A 20,525-nucleotide genomic window follows, 5' to 3' on the forward strand; every position below is an offset into this window, starting at 1 on the left:
GGCAAAGAACACATTTGTTCTTTGAGTCACGATTATTTGACCCTAGTCACCACACTCTGTACTGGATTTTTACATCAAATGAGGTTGCAGGCTGCTGCTTTTCACTATTATCCTTAATCAAGTTTTATTGATTATTGGGGGACAGCATCAATGGAGAAAACATTACAAACAAATGGAAAAGTTGCCCAGGAGCTACTGGTAAGGGTTTTGTTTTAGAAAAAAACATATCCAGTGTTAAAAAATAACACCATTGCCTCTCCTGTTCAATCTTGCGAACTGATTGTGAGATATTCTGATGATGCTGCATTCCATTGTCACCTCTAACCCTGACAGAACCTGGCTGAAAACCTGCTGGATGTGAAGGCTGAACCAGCTGAGCCAAGAGCTGGAGGCAGGGGGATCACACATTCTCAGCTTGATGTGGACAGGTAAAAAGTGTTCCTTTATACAGCCTCTCTCCCACCCAGGCAGCAGGAACCTGCAAAAAGCTGAAGGAAAGGTTGGTGGAACACAACAGTTACTTGTAGTTTTTTATAACCAACTCAATCATCTAAGAGTTAATGGCACAGAAGTCACCTGGCCAGGTGCTACCCTATCCGAGCTTGTAGGAAATTATCAGCTTAGAAAAACTGACCTGTTATTCTCATTATGGCATATTAAATAAAAATGCATTTAGTGTTGTAAGCTATTTAAGATCCATGGCTTAAATCACCTGAACTCTAAATGCTTCGTGACAGCACATGTATTATCAAGGTAATGCTAGGGTAGAAAATAAGGGAATTGGGGTATTTAGGATACACAGTATAGTAGTGGCTGAGAAGTTGAGCTAAATAAAAAAATATCTCTGCTAATTCTTAAATGGTCATTATTATTTAGAATGGCTGTTTAAATGGAAGCAGGGTGACAGCAGTGACCTGTGCATTTCCACAGGGAGTGTTGTGAAAGGAAATGAGTCTGTTTGCAATCCAGGAGCCCATTAAACATGGCAGTCTGTTAACACATAGGCCCTAGCTCGTATTATCACAGAAATCTTCAACCTCTTCCAATTTCGTTCTAGATATAGATTGCAGTTTCCTGAGACAGTTCAAAGCAAGTAAAGTGTTGCTGCTACTCTGTCTCTACCACCTTCATCTATCTTCTTTATTCCAAAGGATTACTTTTGCCATGGGATATTCTATGCCTTGTAAAAACATCCTTCAAAGAAAATATGGTTCAACTCTTGATTTCTTGATCATAAGGTTCCCTCCTGTATTGCATAGGATTAATGACTAACTGCTTTCTGTGAAGAACAAACACATAACAAAGGGTTGTCTGTATAAGATGGAAAAAGAAACTTCCTTCTTTTCATATAATTTATGACTGCCTTATGCCGTGGGAGAAAATGGATCTCTCCCTGTGCACCTTAGAAGAGCTCTACAGTTAAGAGTAAAGAAAAGAAAAACATAACACCAAAATTCTCCTTCCTGCAATCACACTGATCTACAACATACTCTTGTCTCTGCAATTCAGAATGACCAGTCACTACAGAAGAGAGATTTAAGTAAATAAATCTACCACAAACTTAAGTGCATTGGAAATGCACCAAAATCTGTGTCATTATCTTGATTATTTCATCCACTTCTACACCCTTTCCTAAGCCTCTGGTTATTTTTCTGAAGAAAAGAAAGCTTTTATTTCACATTGCTTAGAGATTGTAGGTATGATGTGTTCCTTCCTGTGTGACACTGTTGGATGGGGATGATGTTCCACAAACAGGGATGCAGATGAATGGGAATGGGCTGATACTGCTGGTGCTCCCCTACCCAGCATTGATGAACTGTGGTGTGAGAAGCACTTGTAGAAGCAAAAGCTTCTGAGCACCATGGCACTGAGCAAACCCCCAAGGCACCAGCAGCAAACCAATGCCATGCTTTGGGTGGGTGTTGTGGTTTAGGAGTGGTGATTCCCAGACAAGTGCCCCTGCTGAGACTGAACCACACAGCTTCTACCACTGAGCACACAGGAATCCACAGGGCAGCTTTCCATTTTCAGAGTGTCCCTACAACATGACAGGAATCGTCAGTAAAGAGTGTATCACTCTTCATTTTCTGGTAGTTGGTTAAATGATGAGTCCTCCTCAGCAAATGTCACCTTCTGTTCAATGATGATGATGACAGTCCAAAATTTTCACCACCAGGCCAGTTTGTGATGACTCCCAAGATCCCAGGGCGATTGGGATTTCCTGTTCAAGCTTGCTGTATGATCAGTGCTATCCACTCAGTCCATGTAGCACCAGTGTGTGTTGCAGGCACTTTCCCTTTGACATCCAGTCCAGCACTGGTGCTTGGGGTGCCACAAGAAGCCAAAGGTGCCACTGTGCTTTGGTGCCAATCACTCCTGAAGCAGCTCAAACCCCTTCAGGAGCAGGCAGTATCTCTTTTTCAGTTGGGTGTAGCTGGCCCCAGATAATTTTGTATTCCCAACTCCAGAACCCCAGGGGTTGTTCTCGAGTCTCTCCAGGTCCCTTCTGCCAGAGGCTCCAGGAAGGACCATTCTCCCCAGCTGCACTGTAGAGTACATTCTGTAGGGTACACCCTGACTGGCCCAAGGGCTACTGCCTAGAAAATCTCCTGTTTAATTTGTTCAAAAACTTGTTGTTGTTCAGGGCCCCACCTAAAATCATTCTTCTTCCATATCACGTGATAGAGAAGCTTTACAATCTGACTGTAATCTGGAATATGAATCTCCAAAACCCAACAGCAGCTAAGGAAAGCCTCTGTTTCCCTTCTGCTGTTTGCTGAGGACAGAGCTGTTTGTTGACTATATCCATTGGAATCTGACAACATCCATCTTGCTATTTTACTCCTGGAAACTGAATTTCCCAGGCAAGTCCCTTGACCTTAGTTTGCTTTATGGCAAAACTGGCCTTCAGGAGGGCTTGGATTACCTTCTCTCCTTTCTCAAAACCTTTTTCTGCTGTTGCCCCACATATTGATGTCATCAATGTACTGCGGGTGTTTTGGAGCCTCACCCTTTTCCAGTGCACTCTGGATCAGTCCATGGCAGATGGTGGGGCTGTGCTTCCACCCCTGGGGTGGTCATTTCCAGGTGTACTGGATGCCCCTCCAGGTGAAAGCAAACTGAGGCCTGCACTCTGCTGCCAGAGGAATGGAGAAAAACCCATTTGCAGTGTCTCTGCATTGGGTGCCAAATAAGGCTGCTGTGATTTAGGAATGGTACTCACCAGTTCAGTGCCTCCACCAAGAATCTGAACCATGCTCCTCTCTTGCTCCCCTCTTTCAGCTCCCCCTCTCTGCCACAGCAGGATGGAGAAGAGAACTGGAGGCACAAAAGGCAAAAATCACAGGTTGAAGTAGGAATAATTAACTAGGGCCATGAGATAAGAAAATGAACAATAACAGCAAAAATATTAATAGCATAAGTGTACAAGACAGAGTGGTTGATGTGCCAAAATGCTCACTGCAGCCACACTGCCTGCTAGAGAGCCCTTTCTTCTGAAAAAAGATTCCCTTCTCTTGCCCCTGGCAATTCTGTGAGGTGCTACAGAATAAACTCTGTGTCCCAGCCATTCCCCTTCAGGCTACGGCCAAAACCAACCCTGTCCTGGCCAGAACCAGGGCCCTGGGATGCAGATGGGCTGAGAGACCTGAAGTAGCAGCAGATTTCTTGTGCTTTAGAGACCACTGCAGTGTTCAAAGGACTCATCCTATGCACTTATCATTAGGGGCTGCTCAGAGCTGTGCATTACCTGATACCACAAGCTCTGACACCTTTCCCAGTGCTCCTGTACTGGAAGTGCTGTGTCTGAGTGTCGCTGAACGGGGAACATTTTGTATCTATCCAAGTTACAAGAGACAGCAAGGCAGAGCTCAATCAGGCATGGATGGGGAATGTTTTCCAGCTGGTACTGCTCATGCTCATCGCTGGGTGATTGTGTTACATTTCTCTGCCCTTTGTTGCTCTTTGTTCAGAGATGGTGGGATGGAATTCACCATATCTTTAAACTGTCACTTAGTGACACAGCTGCACTACTCATGTGCTTATCTTCTGGTTTGCAGCTTTTTTTCCCCTGCTTTGTTTCTCCTACAATGTACATGTATTAGCAGCTTTCTCATGAATTGGCTTTTTTTTTAACGTGTGCATTAATTCCTAAATTACAATGTGTCATATCCTTTCAACTGCTCATGAATGTCTTTGTAACTATGGTATTTTATGGCAATTTAACTCTGGAGATTACAAATAAAATTATCAGCTAAAAACAGAATGATTAGTAAGCCAAGATAAATGCTGTAAATTAATCATCATTTCATACAATGTACCAAGGTTTTAAATTTTCATGTTAACATAGCAGATGCAAATTTTTGAGGTGAAAACAGTTGTAGCAATTGTAACTCTACAAACTATCAATCCTTAAACACAAACAAAACACAGATGGGAAATTTTCAGCTAACCTTTCAGTCCCAGGCACCTTCACAGAACAACAGCCATTTTTGAGCACACACTTGCCAAATGGCCACACTCTGCCAGTTACTGTTCTTTGATTTTCCAGTTGCAGTCTCAAGAAGGGCACTGGTGACCCAGCACACACTGCAGCCACGGCTTCCCATGGTGAGATGTGAAAGAATGGAACTCACCTGTCTGCAGACCTTTTTTGGGACAGGACATTCTGTACCTTCTGAGTCCTGCAGCTCTTGTCCCAAGGGACACTTAATCCTCATTTAGGACCTTAGATGTGAAGAGAACATTTTCTTCTACAAAATAATGGGGGGAAATCTTTTAATATTATGAGAAACAGATGTGTACCTTGACAGCCCCTAGCACACATACAAATATATCCCTCCTGTGCCCACATACAGATGCACACACACTTCCTTCACATTTTAAATTATATTGCATTGACTCAACTAGACAGAAAATGTGCAGGGTTACTCCCAGACAAAGATTAATCTTCCTTTGATATATTCAATACTTCACATGCTCCACATTATCTGGTGAGTATATATGCCTTGCCTTCAAGAATGTGATGTACTGTGCCATACATCATCGTCTAATTTATTGAGTGTACTTCTGCAGCATGCACTGTACATCCCTGCCCAGGGTCAGGATCACATGCCAATCTGCAGCCTTGCTTTCCCCAGCCCTGGGACTCCTCCAAGTGCCACGATTGCTGCAGTCTCTATAGCCAGCCCTGTTCACACCACTCACCTGCACAGTCCAATCTGACCATTTTCAGAACACACGTACAGTCAGCATAAGGCTCAAATAGAAAGAATCCAAGACACTCATTAAAGGCAATAGCTTGGGAAAACCATTAAGTAAGAGGAAAGATTGCATGTCAGCAGAAGCACTGGAACAAGTAAAGCAGCTATATATGCACTCAGACACTGGCACCCAGATAGACTCTCCTGGCTTTATTTAACAGAATGAAAACTCACTTGGGCAGTTGAGTGTTCCTTTTGACACTGTTCCCCACTTGTATGACAACTGTCTTTTAAAGATGGAAAACTGAGAGACAGATGACCCTGACTCACCCAAATAAGCCTCATCTTCTGAGAGATTTCTATAGAAACGGAGCAGAATTTGTTTCTTGTTCCTGCCCAGATCCTCTCAAACACCCACTGTGCCCCAGGGCTCTTCAGGTCACAGGCCAAGAGGTGCTAACAGCCAGCAGTGGTTGGGAATGGGAGGAGGGAAAAATGAACAAAGATACATCCTCTGCAGTTCAGTTTGCTATTGAAGTCATGGGGCTTCTGCAGAGAAGCAGCCCGGAGTAATGTCCCAAAATACTGTTTGCTCTGAGGACAGAGCAATGGTCACAGAATGGACATAACACATCATGGTGTGGCTGAAAAGACTGACTCCTCAAACGCCCCTCTTCGGTGCATGTATGAGTGTTGTTGTCTACAGCTGCACTTCAATGGAAACATGCTGCATAAATATTGATACTTGCTGTGATTAATATTGCTATTTATATCAGCGATGAATTGGGTTCACATAAAAATAATTAGCACAGCATGCATAGGTCCTATTTGCTACTAATTATATCACAGTTCACTTCACCAACAGCAATGTGTCACCAAGTCAATAGCAGCCAATGATTAATACAGAGAATGTATTATTTTAAAATAATCCCTGTGCAACTACCTGTGTTATTATGAAATACTATTAGGAAGTCCCTGCATAATTGCTTCAGGTGAGTTCCTGACCAGAGTTACTAATGCTAACATAACTTGTAAATACAAGGATTAAAAAAAATTGTTACTCAGTGGGTTTGTTTGTTCATTTTCTGGCTTTTATTCTTTTTTCCATTATTTCCCTTTGCACATCCAGACTCAGGGGTGACTGGGCAGATCAAAGCACCAGTTCTACCATTCTGCAACTCCCTGCAGTCTGATCACTCATTCCTGGAGCAAGGTGGTGCCATTCAAATCCCCCATTAGGGAGCACCTGCAGCCACTCCCCCTTCCCCCAGAGCTCTGGATGTACTTTTAGTAAACACCTCACAGAACAGACTCGGGCAGTTGTGGCCCAACCACACCACCCAGGCAGCAGCATGAACATAACAAACATGTAATAAAGGCAGCCAGCAAAATCCTCCCCAGAGCCCGCCTCCTGCATCTGCCCAGCCTCACTCATCTACCAACTCCCCTGAGCAAGTCATTTAACCACGCTCGCTGCCATCTGGAGAGCCAGGACACTGCCGCTGCTCCAGGACTCACGGGCTATCAGGAGACTTTGTTTACTGGAGTTTGTGAAGAAAACTGTGATTTTTGGGATGAAATGAGTTGTCATCGGCTCTATCCTGCAAGATGCTAGCTCTGGCCTGGATCCAGGAAAGCACTTAAGCACTTGGGTATCCCTTAAAAAAGTAGAGCAACTTTTCCACTAACTGTATCACAGAAAATATATTCAAAAGTGCTTGAAAAAGGAGCATAGACAAAACAGGGCAATGTAATACAAGTGCTGATTCCAAAGATGAGAAGAATGCTTTTATGTTGCTCTCAAGAGCAGGCTTCTCACTTTTGGCTCCTGGTGGCACCTGCAACATTTAAAAAGATGAAAGGGGCCACACGTCAAAGCCAGAACAAAAAATTTCGCAGGATAAAGACTCACAGATCATTTTAAGACAGCAAATACAAACTTCTCTTTGCTCATCGCTTATTAGTTAAGACAAAGTTGGGTGTAAGTTAATATTTCCTGCCAATATCCGTCAAGCTAAGGAGCACTAAATACCCCCGAGCAGGGCGCGCAGCCATCCATCAGCCCGGCCAGCGCTCACACAGGAGCAGCTCTGTGGAGTGCTACTGCCCCCGTGTGCAATAAACATTCCTAACAGCCACCCCAGAGATGGGAATGACACCCTGCTTCCCATCCTAGAGCTGGGCAGGTGCCACACAGGAAACGGCCTGGGAGCCTGCAGCTGAAAAATCCAAGGAATGTTTCAGCTCAGGGATGAGTGACTGTTCACCCGTGAATGACAGCACACTGCCCCTTCTTGGTTATTCTGTAAGAACTTCATATTTCTGGGACAGGCGTTTGTAACAGTCTTGTTGCAGCACAGGAAACAACGGATCTTGAGATGGGTGGGGTGAGATTTGTTTGGAACAGTTCAACTCTTATTTAGGTATATAACTACTCAAAATTTGAAAGTTTTCACAGTGCATTAACCTGACATGCTTTTGAAAAATGTATTTGGCAGTGTTACTTTCTGAAGAGCAGGCATCTTTGGAAAAAAAAAAAAAAAAAAAAAAAAAAAAAAAAAAAAAAGAGCTTTTAAACATGATGCTGAGGGTGGTCCAGGGCCTGGAAGAGCTCTGGAAATGCCTTAGTGGTCAGTACAAGCCACCAACACGAGAGAACCCAAATAACTCATCACAGAAGCAGCAGAAATTCTCTGCTCTGATGAGCCACTCTGTACCAAAGGTTTCTCTCCAAGAAGAAAGCAAAACCAGTTTCCTGTCCTGTCAGACTTTTCAGCTGCTGTTCACCCCGTGATCTCCATCTGCAGACACAACCTAATGTCAAAATCCTGACAAGGAATCAAAAAATTCTCACGGGAAAAAAATTCAGGTTTGTTATTTCTTTTTTTTTTCAAACAAAACCAACACTTCTAGCTTTAAATGTTGATAAAAATGTCAAATAATAACAAGGCCCACATTGTCATTTTTTAAATGTTAAAACAGGGCATATTGAAATTGCTGCAGAAAATCCACTTCCTTCTCATGCCTACAAATTGTTTTATAATCAGTAAGTTTTGATTAAAAACAACTTAATGGCAAAAATTCTCAACAGCTGTACTTGGTACCTTGAGAAACGAGCTGCTCAGCAAGCACTTGGTTTAGTTTATGAGAAAGATGAACTGGCTAAAATTTTCTTCTCTTGCTTTCTAAAGAGCTCCTTCTCCCCTTCAAGGTAAATGAAAGCAGAGCCTGCCCCAGCTCTGCTGCCAGCACTGGTCTCCATGGGCTTGTCCCCAGCACTGGCCTTGCAAGGCAAAGGGCCAAGGGAACAGGGACACCTCCCACCACCAGAGCATCTCTGTCCTGGAGACTGGCACAAGCCATGTGCTAGACGTGCCAAACACGGATTGTGCCAGTCTCCCAGGTGCCATCCCATTTTCAACAGGTTTTTACGGAGTCAGGAAGCAGCGGAGCAGAGGACAGCAGCTGTCCTTCCCTGCCCCCAGACCCCAGGATTTAACAGCACACAGTGCCACCCCTGGAACAGGAATCCTGTTGTCACTGTTGTCATTGCACAAACAAGATCAGACAAGGTAGCCTCGGTGGGCAAGGGCAGGTGTCTGACAAGAGCACGTGTCCCTGATTTTTCTCAGAACACAGGATGACCCATCTCTCATTCTCAAATCACAGGAACTTGCCTTTTTTCCAGCAGAAGCTGGGGACTGAGGACTCCCCAGTTTGCATTTGGGATCCTTTCCAAAGGGGAACTGGACCACTTGCACTATCCTTCAATCAAGTCCGCAGAGCCCTGAGCCTCCCTTGTCCTAAGGGAGCCACTAAAACAACCAGGAACATGACAGGTGATTTGATTTACCCACAGGCTGTAGAGTGACTTACACTGACAAAGGAAAGCTTTTAGGAGCTGCACTGGAAGAGGAAAAAAAAGCATTATTTTACTGAAATGGTCTCATGTTCAGGCTCAGGCCATGGGGAAGGTCTTTAACAGTGTAAGCACTGAGCCCCTGACTGGGCCTCTGGTACACTGCAGGAACTGTTCTGTTTGGAGCTACTCCTGTCCCAGTTCAGGTCCCCTGCAGGAGAGAAGAGAGTGCCATCCCCAGGCAGGTGACAGCAAGAGTGACAGTGTCTCACTGGGCCTACAACCACAGGAAGAGAAGGTTGGTCTCAGTCTCACACCTCCTACTGCTTATGCCAAAGGCATAAAAGACATGGAAAATAGCTACATTTTAAAGTCTCAAAACAGTATCTCATCTTCTGACCAGCCCCAATCTTAGCAATGTAGCAATTCAAATAGCAATGGGCTTTTCTGTGCCCTTTCCAACTTGCAGAAATACTCCTTCCATATTCCCATTTCACTCACAGACTCTGCCTTTCAAGACAAATTAAGCCTTTGAGTGCACAATTAAATTCCCAATGAAAAGTATTCACACAGAGAGAGTCCAAGGGATAATGAAGAGCAGCATACCCACCAGGTAGGAGCAGCTGCACGGGGAAGGCTGATGGATCACTGCAGAACAGAGCAGCCCATCGCTCACACGCACGCGTGGCAGGAAAGGCAGATGATGTATGCTTCCCCACAGAACTTTATTAACACATTCAGGTTTGTGAAAAATATGCAGCCTAAGCATTTTCAGTTTTGTTTGTTTGTTTGTTTTGGTTTGGTGGTTTGTTGTTTTGGTTTTTTTTTTAAATAAGATATTTTCCACTAACAAAACTGATTTTTAAGTATGGAACAGTCATTTGCCAGGTTTTCAAAGCCATCTGTTTTCAAAGCCTACCTTCCTTGTTGTTTACCACAGGCTGTCTATCTGTTTTAACAACCTCCACTGGGATTTCACATACCTCATTATGCAAAATCACTACTTATGCATTCACTCCAGCACTTGTCTAACTAATCTGCACTCACAACACCTCCCACAGAAGACGCACCATCCCTCTTCAGAGGCTGCAGATCAAAAACAATAGTAGCTGGTGTCATAGCAAGACAAAACACAGCCTCCTGTGAATTACTGTTGTGATACAGGCCTAATCCACGGCTCCTCAGAGCTGCTAAAGTATAATAGAAAAACACCGTATCACAAGAGATTTTGTATCATATACAAGATAAAAAAGCATCTATTTTTAATGTTGAGACTTACGCTTTTCTTTGTCAAGAAGGTTCTAAGCATTTTGATCTCCCTGGCAATCTGATGTACACCCTCGATCTCCCCTGGAACTCCTCATGCTCCCCTGTTTGGTTCATCCCAGGCACCCTTTTCTTGCCAGATTTCCATCTCTAAGAGCAGCCCTCACCTTGGACAGAGCAGCTTCAAGCTGCTGTTCACAGCCCAGCTCTGCCTCCCCCTCCAGAAAATCCCCAGGTCACTGACAACAAGAGACCTCCCAAACTGCTCTGGTGTCCAGGCCCACGTGGGGACCCTTTTACCACACAGCACTGATAAAATCCATCACATTCAGAGCTTGCTGGGGGATGCTTCAGTCTACACATTATTAACACAAGACTATGACGTCTGGTGCCATTATGGCTGCATCACAGAACATACTCAGGTAGGTTAAAATACAGAGAGAAAAAGAAAGGAATATAAATTTCTCTGTTGGTGTATTAGATCCACCATATACACTATTTTCCAAATAAGTAAAAAAAAAAAATAGGCAGAAATTATTAGCATTATTTTCTTTTAAATAATTCTATAGCTCATCTTCCTCAGAAAGCACAGCTACTATCTCTATTTGTCTGTATACTGCAAAATTTGAGAGCTAAGTGTGAATGGAAAACTTGCCATTCTTACATCTTTAAACACATCTCTGAATCACAGCTGCAACGACACTGCTACGGGGAGATGTAACTCTAAAATTCAGAAAGACAAAGTAACTTTAAATTATGTTTGTTTTACATGGGGAGCAAGGAGAATTCCTGTTGAGAAAAGCACAAGAGGTTGAGGCTTGCAACAGAGAAAAAGTGAAATTTCATGGTTTAGTTGTATAAAAGGCTTTTCATCTCCAAATCCAAAAACATTTTTTGGGTGAGGTAAGCATCATGTCACTGTCCCATTTTGTATCCAAGCAGACAAGAGATTGGAAATAAAACAAGAGGGGTACCTTTCCAAAACGTGGACCTGAACTACACGTAAGCATCCAAACCCACCACCCTGCTGCCCTCAGCTGCATTTCCTACCCCAGGTGCTGTCACCTCAGAGCCTCAGAGCCCACCCTGGGGCCACTCCTGTGCCCAAACACACCCAAGAATTCCATGATCAGGGACTGCCCTGCCAGGGCCTCACTGCTCAGGGGGCAGAGGGGATGAGAGCAGACACTGCCCACTCAGACAGCGGCTGCTGGAAGAGGTTTTCAGAGCCAGTGAGGGATCTGGTGTCAGGGTCTGGTTCAGTGGTAAAGGAAGAGGTTTTCAGAGCCAGTGAGGGATCTGGTGTCAGGGTCTGGTTCAGTGGTAAAGGAAGAGGTTTTCAGAGCCAGTGAGGAATCTGGTGTCGGGGTCTGGTCCGGTGGTAAAGGTGTCGTGACGTTCCTTGCTAGAAGCATCTTTAAAAAGACACCTAGATGAAAGGAGGCACAGGCAGTCCCAGGCAAGAAGTGATTCAGCTCTTTGTGCACCCTTGGGTGCAGAGTCATCAGCCATTTGGTGCATTCTCAAGTGCAAAGTGATTTTGCTCTTTGGGAAGCTGCCTGAGCAGCAGAGCCACGTTTGCCACCCTGGGCAATGCAGGAGTAAAAGCAGCAAGACAGGGTCTTCCTGATCTCCAGCAGAGCTTCTTTACTCCACCACATCGGGAGCACAAAGCACCCAAACAACCCAATGCAAGTGGGATTATATAGGGTAGCTAAGGGGTGGGGTTTCACAACTTGGCCAATGGGGAGAGGAATTGGGAAAGGGACCAATCAGGGGAAGGGTCCCAAAACAACCAATCAGGAGGGGTAAAAACAAAGGGAACAACCAATGGGGTATGAAATATTAACATAAAACTGCAAAGGCTCATGGGTTGAAATTTTTTTCTCACCTTGACCCACAAGAAAAACTCTCAAAGACATTTCCCAAAGGAGAGCCCATGCAAACTGAGACAGCCCAGAGGCTGCACACAGGTTGAAGCCCTTTTGCTCATCCTGACCTGAGGAGGTCTCCCAAGGGTACTTCCTAATGGAATTCACTACAAACTGGGGCAGCTTAGGAGCTGTGCAGAGTGCAAGGGAGTGGATCCTTCTTTGTGGTATGGCCCAGGGAGCACCACAATCTGTCTCTGATTTTACCTCAAAATACATCCTGGAGAGCCCACACAGCATTGCCACAAGTCTGTCAACATCTTGTAAGAGCCTTGGTCCTACCAAAATCAAAATGGGCTTTTGTGGAGTTATTGCTCATGGGGTGTGAGTCCAGAAGAGAGATCCCTGTGATGACCATGCTCATGTCTTGCAGCATGACAGAACAAACTCCCAATCAGTGTGCATATTTCTTGGTGTCTTTGCTTTCCTATGACACAAAAGCAAAATTGCCCTAAACACTCACCGTTGCAAATCATTTTATGGTTAAATATGCTTTTGTTTATAAACCTCCTTATATTGTAGAAGACTGAATTTATACAGCTGCATTACCACTTTTCTATGTAAGAAAGAAAAAAGATTCATCCAAACCTATTATTTTGAAACACTAATTAAGTTTGTCTACACCTCTGTGATACATCTTCACTACACCATGAGCTACTGTTTCTTTTCCCTGCATTTGTTTTACTTGGCTGGTTTGTTGTTCTCCACAGTGAAGTTTCAACAAGTACCTGCATTTTGCCAGGGGAACACCTCATTAACTGTTAGCTGATACAATTCTGCCAGCACAGATGTTCACTGGAACAGCTCTAAATGCTTGATCTGCCTTGTACACTTATGAAATGTGTCAGGCCCATCACTAGAATTAAACCCTGCCAGGCACCAGCACAGGAGATGGCAGGAATGGATGAGGACTATGTTGGGGTAGGCACTGGGTAAAGGCAGACTAAAGAGCTGGCCTTGCACAAAGTTGTCCAAATTATTTATATGTATGCTGGCTACAAAAAGGATCAGATTAACTTTCAGCTTTGTTAAATACTAGCTTCACTGGAACCAAATCCTCTGTTTCTACACACTCTGCTAGAAACAGCAGCCTAGCCATCCAAGAGGCATCGTGATTCCAACAGTTAAGAGCAGAGTTTGGATGGCCCTGGGGCAAAACCCCATTCTTTTGGATCACATTTTGGATAATTAGCACAGACACATTAAATGTTTTGTATTTAAACTAATACACTCTCATCAGGAACAGTTCTATTCCTCCTTGCACAGCTGCTTTTCCAAACAGCACAAAGTAGCAGAAACCATCTTATCACTGTTCTTAAATATTCCTTGTTAGCTCACTCCTGACATAATTTGGAAAACTGCTAGAATGGGAATAGAAACTGCATTAAACATAAACCAAACGGAAACCAAGCTGATGGAGAAAAACATTACAGAGACAAACATCCTCTAAAAAATGAACTGTGCTGTCAGGAGCCCGAGACCTGCACTGTTAAAGCAGCTCTGGGAGGCTGATCCAGTGCCCCAAACGCAGAGTCACGGCAGCCAGGCCCTGACAGGGGCGTGTGCTCTGAGCAGGACAAGCCCTCAGAGTGGATTTCTCCAAGAGGCAGCACCTCTCCCTCAGGCTGCCTGTTCCATGGCATCACCAGCTGCACCGCCTGCCCCACGGCTCCTGTTCCTTCAGACCAGACCCTGCTTCTCCCCTGCTCTGTCCATACTCGTACTCAGAGAAGCAGAAGGGACAATCACATAAGGTGCCTGTCCTGTTTTAGGGCATATTTGGGAGGAAACCTCCAAATGGGGTCCCTTTGGGAAGCAAATCCAAACAGCCCCACTCCCAATTGGTCCAGGAAAAAAATCTCCTTAGAGAAAAGTGGAAAAAATGATTTATTTAACAAAGTGCCCACAAGCACAAAAAATTAATAATATGAAACAATAAAACCTCTCACCCTTCTGAAGAGAGATGGCAAAATTGAGTGTCCCTGCCGTGGGTTGCAGATCAGCTCTCCCAGTCTCTCATCAGTCTCTGTGGCACTGGAAAACACCGAGGTCCAGGTCCCGATGGGCCACAGGTGTGAGCTCCCAGTGCTCTTTTGGGTTTTCAGTCCAGAGCAGGTTTAAACAGTCCTGAGAAAAAGAAAAAAACAGTCCAGAGAACTCCTCTGCCTCAGCTGGCCAAAAACCAACCAAAGGCAAAGGAGATCTCTGTCCCGCTGTCTGTCCGTGCTGCAGCCGACACAGTCCAGGAGCAGAATGTGGAGGAGTGAGTGCAGTTTCTGCAAACAAACTGCAAACGCTTCTTCTTTCCCCCCCTTCACTCTCAGAACCAGTCTGAAAGGTACAGAACAAAATATCCAACACAGAACAGACAGCTGGGGATACAAGCATCATAGAGTCACTCCAGGACAGTGCTCATCAATGTGGACATATGATAGAGGACACTGTGAATTTGATTAACATAGTCAGTTTGATAACCAAGATGCCGTGGCAAGAACAAACAGAGCTTTGAAGATTACAAGAAGATTGCATCAAGATTGGCTACAGGAAAAGAAGATTGAATCAATCTCTGCAAGCAGGAGATGCTGTAAAATGTGTAAGTTTGTTTGTGTGATGTTTAACCTAATCATTGTAGGAAAAAATTACTAGCCTTCATAGAATGATACATAAGCTTTTGGAAATCACAGTAAGGAGTGAATTCTGCCCACCAGTCAGTCTTCCCATCTCTCTCTTAATTGTCCATACTTCAGCATAACGGGGTTACCCGAACTGACACATTTTGATCATAAAGTGGCCAGAAGAAGCACTACAGCAACAGAACTTTTTTTTTTTTTTTTTTGAGTTTATTGTGGGATTTCTGTCAACATTTATTTAACAAGACCTCACCCCCATTTTCCCTTTGACCTCGAAAGCACTCCTCATTCCCATATTTAAGCATCACACTAAAACAAAATATCAAAGGGTCCAAACTACAGCACAGGATGGATATAAATATCAGTCCTCTTGCTTCTAATGGAGCTTGAAATTAACACCACTTTTCTATTTTAGCACAATTTTTCAGAGAGGTAAAATTCTTTGGGACAAGGGTCACTTCCTCCAAGGTCTGCACAGTGTGAGGCTAAATGAGGTTTTGGCTACTGCAGAGGTGATCAGAGAAGCCACAAAATCCTGCCATAGCAGAAAGCACAGAGAGTATGCAAAAAATACTTAGGCTGTATTTATAAGTGGAAAGATAGTTTTCTGCAGTTCTTAGCCATTTTCAATCAGAGTAATCTTCAGTACACCAGATGAAATATCTTCATTAAATAATCAGGTGGTAAAGATTAAGCCATAAAATGCAGTAACTGAACAAACTCCAAGAGCTGGGATTACAGATCAGTTTTGGAATTAACTCTGACAGCAACCACTGGGGAGAAACCATACTAAAGATTTTGGTCATTAATGAGTTTATCCTTGGGGCTCCTTTGACTCCCAAGACTGTGGGGTCTAACAGGTTCCAATCCTACTCTGTACACAGAATATATAGAATACCTGCCTATATTCTGCACATAGAATCACAGTATCATAGAGCTGTTTAGGCTGGAAAAGGCCATTAAGATCAAGTCCAACCAGTAACCCAGCACGGCCAGGCCCACCACCAACCCATGCCCCAAGTGCCACACCTACATGTTGTTTTAAAATTTCCTGGGACAGTGACTCCTCCCCTGCCCTGGGCACTCTGTACCAAGGCTGGACAACTCTTTCAGTGAAGAAATTTTCCCTAATATCCAATCAAAACCTCCCCTGGTGCAACTTGAGGCCCTTTCCTCTAGTATCTGTAACTTGTTCCCTGGGAGCAGAGCCCAACCTCCCCCCACCCAGCAGTCCCCTCCTGTCAGGAGCTGTGCAGAGCCAGAACGTCCCCCCTGAGCCTCCTTTTCTCCGGGCTGAGCCCCCACAACTCACTCAGCCCCTACTCATCAGAACTTGTGCTCCAGACCTTTCCTCAGCTCTGTTCCCTTCTCTGGACACATTCCAGCCCTTCAATATCCTATATCCTTGTACTCAGCTAGAAGAGTTTCCACTACCGTCTTGCAAATGGAAACGCTAATAGGATTATTCTCTGCTATGCTGATCCAAACTGCAGCAACACTATGACACCTCTCCTACGGGTAACTGCAAAAATGGGAGATGGGGAAAGTCTCCAGAAATGGAAGAATGTGGGGAGCTCAAGTCCAATTGAACATCAGGATTTGTGCTCCCAGGTTAGATAACTTCTTTTAATTACAGCCCTGAAGGACTCCTCTGCCCCATAAGGTTGCCAAAGCTTTCTCTGATCCCATACATCTCTTGAATCCAACTTAATCAATACAAGTTAATCAATTATATGAAGTTCAACACGGAAAAGTTCTGGATTCTGCAGCCTGGGATGAGGCAACCCTGGGTGTGCACACAGGCTGGGGAAGGAGATGCTGGAAAGCAGCACCACACAAAGGGACCCGGGGGTGCTGTTGATGGCCAGAGGGATCTGAGCCAGCAGGGACATCCCTGTCCTGGGGACACCAGGGAGGGGATTGTCCTGCTCTGCTCTGGGGCTCTGTGCAGATTTGGGCACCACAGGGTAAGAAAAGGATGAAACCATTGGAGAGTGTCCAGAGGAGGCCGTGAGGACAGTGAAGGGCCCTGAGGGGAGGCCGTGTGAGGAGCTGCTGAGGGCACTTGGTGTGGTGAGCTGGAGAAGGGGAGACTGAGGGGAGGCTCACTGCAGTCTGACACTGATCTGTGCTCTGTGTGAGCAGGGACAGCACCCTGGGAATGGCCTGAAGCTGTGCCAGGGCAGGTTAAGGTTGGATGTTAGAAAGAGGTTCTTGCCCCAGGGAGTGCCTGGGCACTGAACAGGCTCCCCAGGGCAGTGGTTGCAGCACTTTGACAGAGTTTGAGAAGCATTTGGCCAATATTGGAACACGTGGTGTGACTCCTAGGGATGGTGCTGTGCTGGGCCAGAAGTTGGACTCAGTGACCCTCGTGGGTCTCTTCCAACTCTGCATGTTCTGTGATTCTGCTGCTCAGCCTGTTCCACTCCCTGTGTATTTGGGGCTGGCTCTGCAAGATCAAAATCTCAAGTAAATATGGTTAGGTAAACTAACAAAAATCCATAGTGTTCAGCAATAATTCTTTCCAAAAAAAGTTTAAAACCAGAAAAAGGGCTTCCTGATTTCTCTTTGCATGGTCATCAAACCTCAAGACTCCTGGATACAAGGGGGCAGGTTAGTTGACCAAAATATCAGCACTAAAAGGAAATATTTGTGAGGCACTCCAGAAAACCTGCAGTGAAGGGTACAGCACACTTGATGTGCTCATTTTTAATACCAATAAACATTCCAGCTTCCCAATAGCCCTTAGGAGTCCTCTGGTGTCAGAAATCTGGCAACAAGACTGAACCTGTGATGTGTTCATCTTTAAATCTTGACATCACAGGAATTTATTAATCAAATGTGGGTTTGCAGTAATATTCTTGCTCCAGTCTAATTCAAGAAATCAGTGGTCTGAAACTGTCAGCATTAGCATGACTGACTCCTTTTATAGCTTAACTCTCAGCTACATCAATATTAGAAGAAATTTAATTTCTAATTTAGCCTAATTTTTAAAGAACATAATTATATAACCTTCATTATATAATACCTTTTTATTTTACTTCAAAAACATCTATTTTAACTACTAAAGTAGGTTAATAGGAAAGCTGATATTTAGTTTACCCATATTTTTTCAAAGCAAAAAAACACCGTTTTGCAAAAATAGAGGCCATCAGCCAGCTTTGGTCTAATTTCTCTGAACTCAAAATAAAAATCACCCTGGAAAAAAATAACCAGATTACATGTAGATGAGGACTGGAGGCTTTGTGTAGGCCACTGGTTGCCACCACAACCCATAATACCAGTATACAGAGTTCTCTCCATTTTAGAGACTATGAGTGTATTTATGATTTCTGAAAAGCCAACATTCTACCCTGGGATTGGAAGCTATATGTTAGCTGACGTCAATTTAAATATTTAAGCTTGGGTTTTAAATCAAGCTCCAGCTCAAGCTCAGATTCCTTGCTTCTAAGGTTCTGGTCCCATGAGAATATGTAATGCACCATGAAAAAAGAACAGGCAGCAAAATCAGAACATATGTGATTTAAGAGGCACACTACAACCATTTTAAAATCAATTATGTCTTATCAAAATACTAAAGGGAGAAAACCTCCCACTCTAGATCTTAACTGGACTCCATCCAAACCCCTTACCCTAGAAATTCAAAACATGAATGCTGTCCTTTTTAAAATCTTTAAATATTTTAAGACTTCTTTTAAAGTTTGGTTTCTTCTAGCTATAACCTTTGAGTTGAGGTGGCATCCCTAACAGATATTTAATGAACAAAACATGAAGCTCAAATTGGATGAAAAATATCAGTCTAACCTTTTCTATGCTTTTACAGTTACTCCTTCCCTCAGTTCCAGTTTTCTCCCCTTTAGTAATAATTGCCTTTAAACCAGGTAGCCATAGTGATCCTTTTCAAGCTGGATGACTTTGGTTTGGTTTGCTTGAAGACAAAGTCACAACAAAATTTTCCTCAACATCCCTTATGACAAACTTAATATCAAGACTATGACATTATTGCAAATAAGGTATGAGAGAGAGGGGCTTTTCCATGGAAAACAATCATTTGCCTTTATCTTTAATTTAAAACAAAGTACAGTGGCTGTTAGTACAATATTCTTACCTCAATTTGGAGCAGATTTGAGTTCTCCGAACTTTTTTCATTCTGTTGACACTTCCAGACAGTGAATCAGAGTCAGAATCTGAATTCTGGTTTTGTAAGCAGTTCCTTAACATCTGTGACAGGACAGAGCTCATGGGGTCACAAAACACATTGTGCCTGTACACTTCCCATGTGCCAGGGGCAGCAAGTCAGCAAAAAACAAGCCTGGAAATCATGACATGCTGGCACAAAGACTACAGTGGTCAAGGGGTTTCATTAGCCATTTGATTTGCTTTGATAAAAGTGCAAAGACTTCTAGCAGTAACTACATTAAATTTTAAAAATTTAAGATTTACCATTCAGTCTAATTTTTCTGGAAGGGTATGGAGTGGATCACATATTAACTCTCCTCCATGGCTCAGCCTGTCACACAGAATCTGAGAGACGTGAGGGAGTCTTGCTTTGACTTGGTCCTGGCTACACACATGCACACTTTACAAACCCAGTATCACACATTAGCTATAATCCCAATCTTACTTAAAAATAGCATTGTCAACATTAATTTTTGACTGAAGCCCAACGTTTTAAACTACAGACCACACTGCACAGCTCAAATGTGCAGATATATCCACCAAGAATATTTTGGATGGACCAATAAGAGTGGAAATGACATCTGGGGGTGGGGGGGGGGGGAAATTGTAACAAAATAGTTGTGGTTTTTTGGGGGTTTTTTATTTGAAACACTTTACTGATTACCTTCAAACTAAAGGTTACTATGGGAAAACATGAAAATTCTTCAGTCTTCTTTTTATTCTCCTAAGGCTGTATCAGAGTCCTTCTGAGTCTCAGGCATGGCCCTACACAAACTGAGCCATCATTTCAGTCCTGGATCAATTCATGAACTGGACCCCAGCCCAGTTCTACAGACCATGATGCAGAAATGCCTTGTCTTGGACAGCTGTAGAAATGTTCCTTCCAACTCTTCCCCTCCTACAGGTGGTATGTCCTTATATTTAACTTACACCATTGTCTTTGTGAACTGCTCACATACATAAATTAATTGTGATTAAATTTATGCAGACCAGGGTGGAGGAATCATTTATAATCTTGCTTTACCCAAAAAAGATTAATTTTAAATTAAAGAGGCACTATGTCCAACATTAATATTGGAAAGATGGGCTAACTCCATGGCTTAATATTATTTTCACCTGAAATTAATAATACTATCACATTATCATTCTGATCTTTCTACAGAGATTCTTTGCTGGCCTCTAGAAGATCCCTGTTCAGCTGTACTCCTTATGCTTCAGACCAGTCACTTCCTTCAGCCACAGGATTCTCCTCCTTCCTTCTCCACTGGTCAGGTTGCTCAGCACAGTAAACTGAAACCCACCAGAAGCAATACACTTTGTGCAGGTTTTGGATCAGACTGCCACACTGGCAGCAAAACCTAAATAGCACGTCTGACAGTCTGGACAAAATTTTCTTGTAGTTTTTCCAAGGGAAGAGAGATCCAGTGACTCGTTCCAGAGGGATTTATTTGTCACTCCT

The 20,525-nt window shown here is 43.6% G+C and overlaps 1 long non-coding RNA gene across 1 annotated transcript in view; it reads right to left on the minus strand.

Annotated features, from left to right (window-relative positions):
• Positions 1-20,525, minus strand: part of LOC134554390 (uncharacterized) — a 76,331-nt gene that overhangs the window by 12,233 nt on the left and 43,573 nt on the right. The window contains exons 2-4 of the long non-coding RNA XR_010081221.1: positions 14,207-14,384; positions 4,635-4,751; positions 3,224-3,318 (exon numbers count right to left, since the gene is read on the minus strand). This is a non-coding gene — a long non-coding RNA (uncharacterized LOC134554390). The remainder of the gene's footprint in view (positions 1-3,223; positions 3,319-4,634; positions 4,752-14,206; positions 14,385-20,525) is intronic.

Source organism: Prinia subflava, chromosome 8 (assembly GCF_021018805.1).
Source record: "Prinia subflava isolate CZ2003 ecotype Zambia chromosome 8, Cam_Psub_1.2, whole genome shotgun sequence".
Taxonomy (NCBI): domain Eukaryota; kingdom Metazoa; phylum Chordata; class Aves; order Passeriformes; family Cisticolidae; genus Prinia; species Prinia subflava.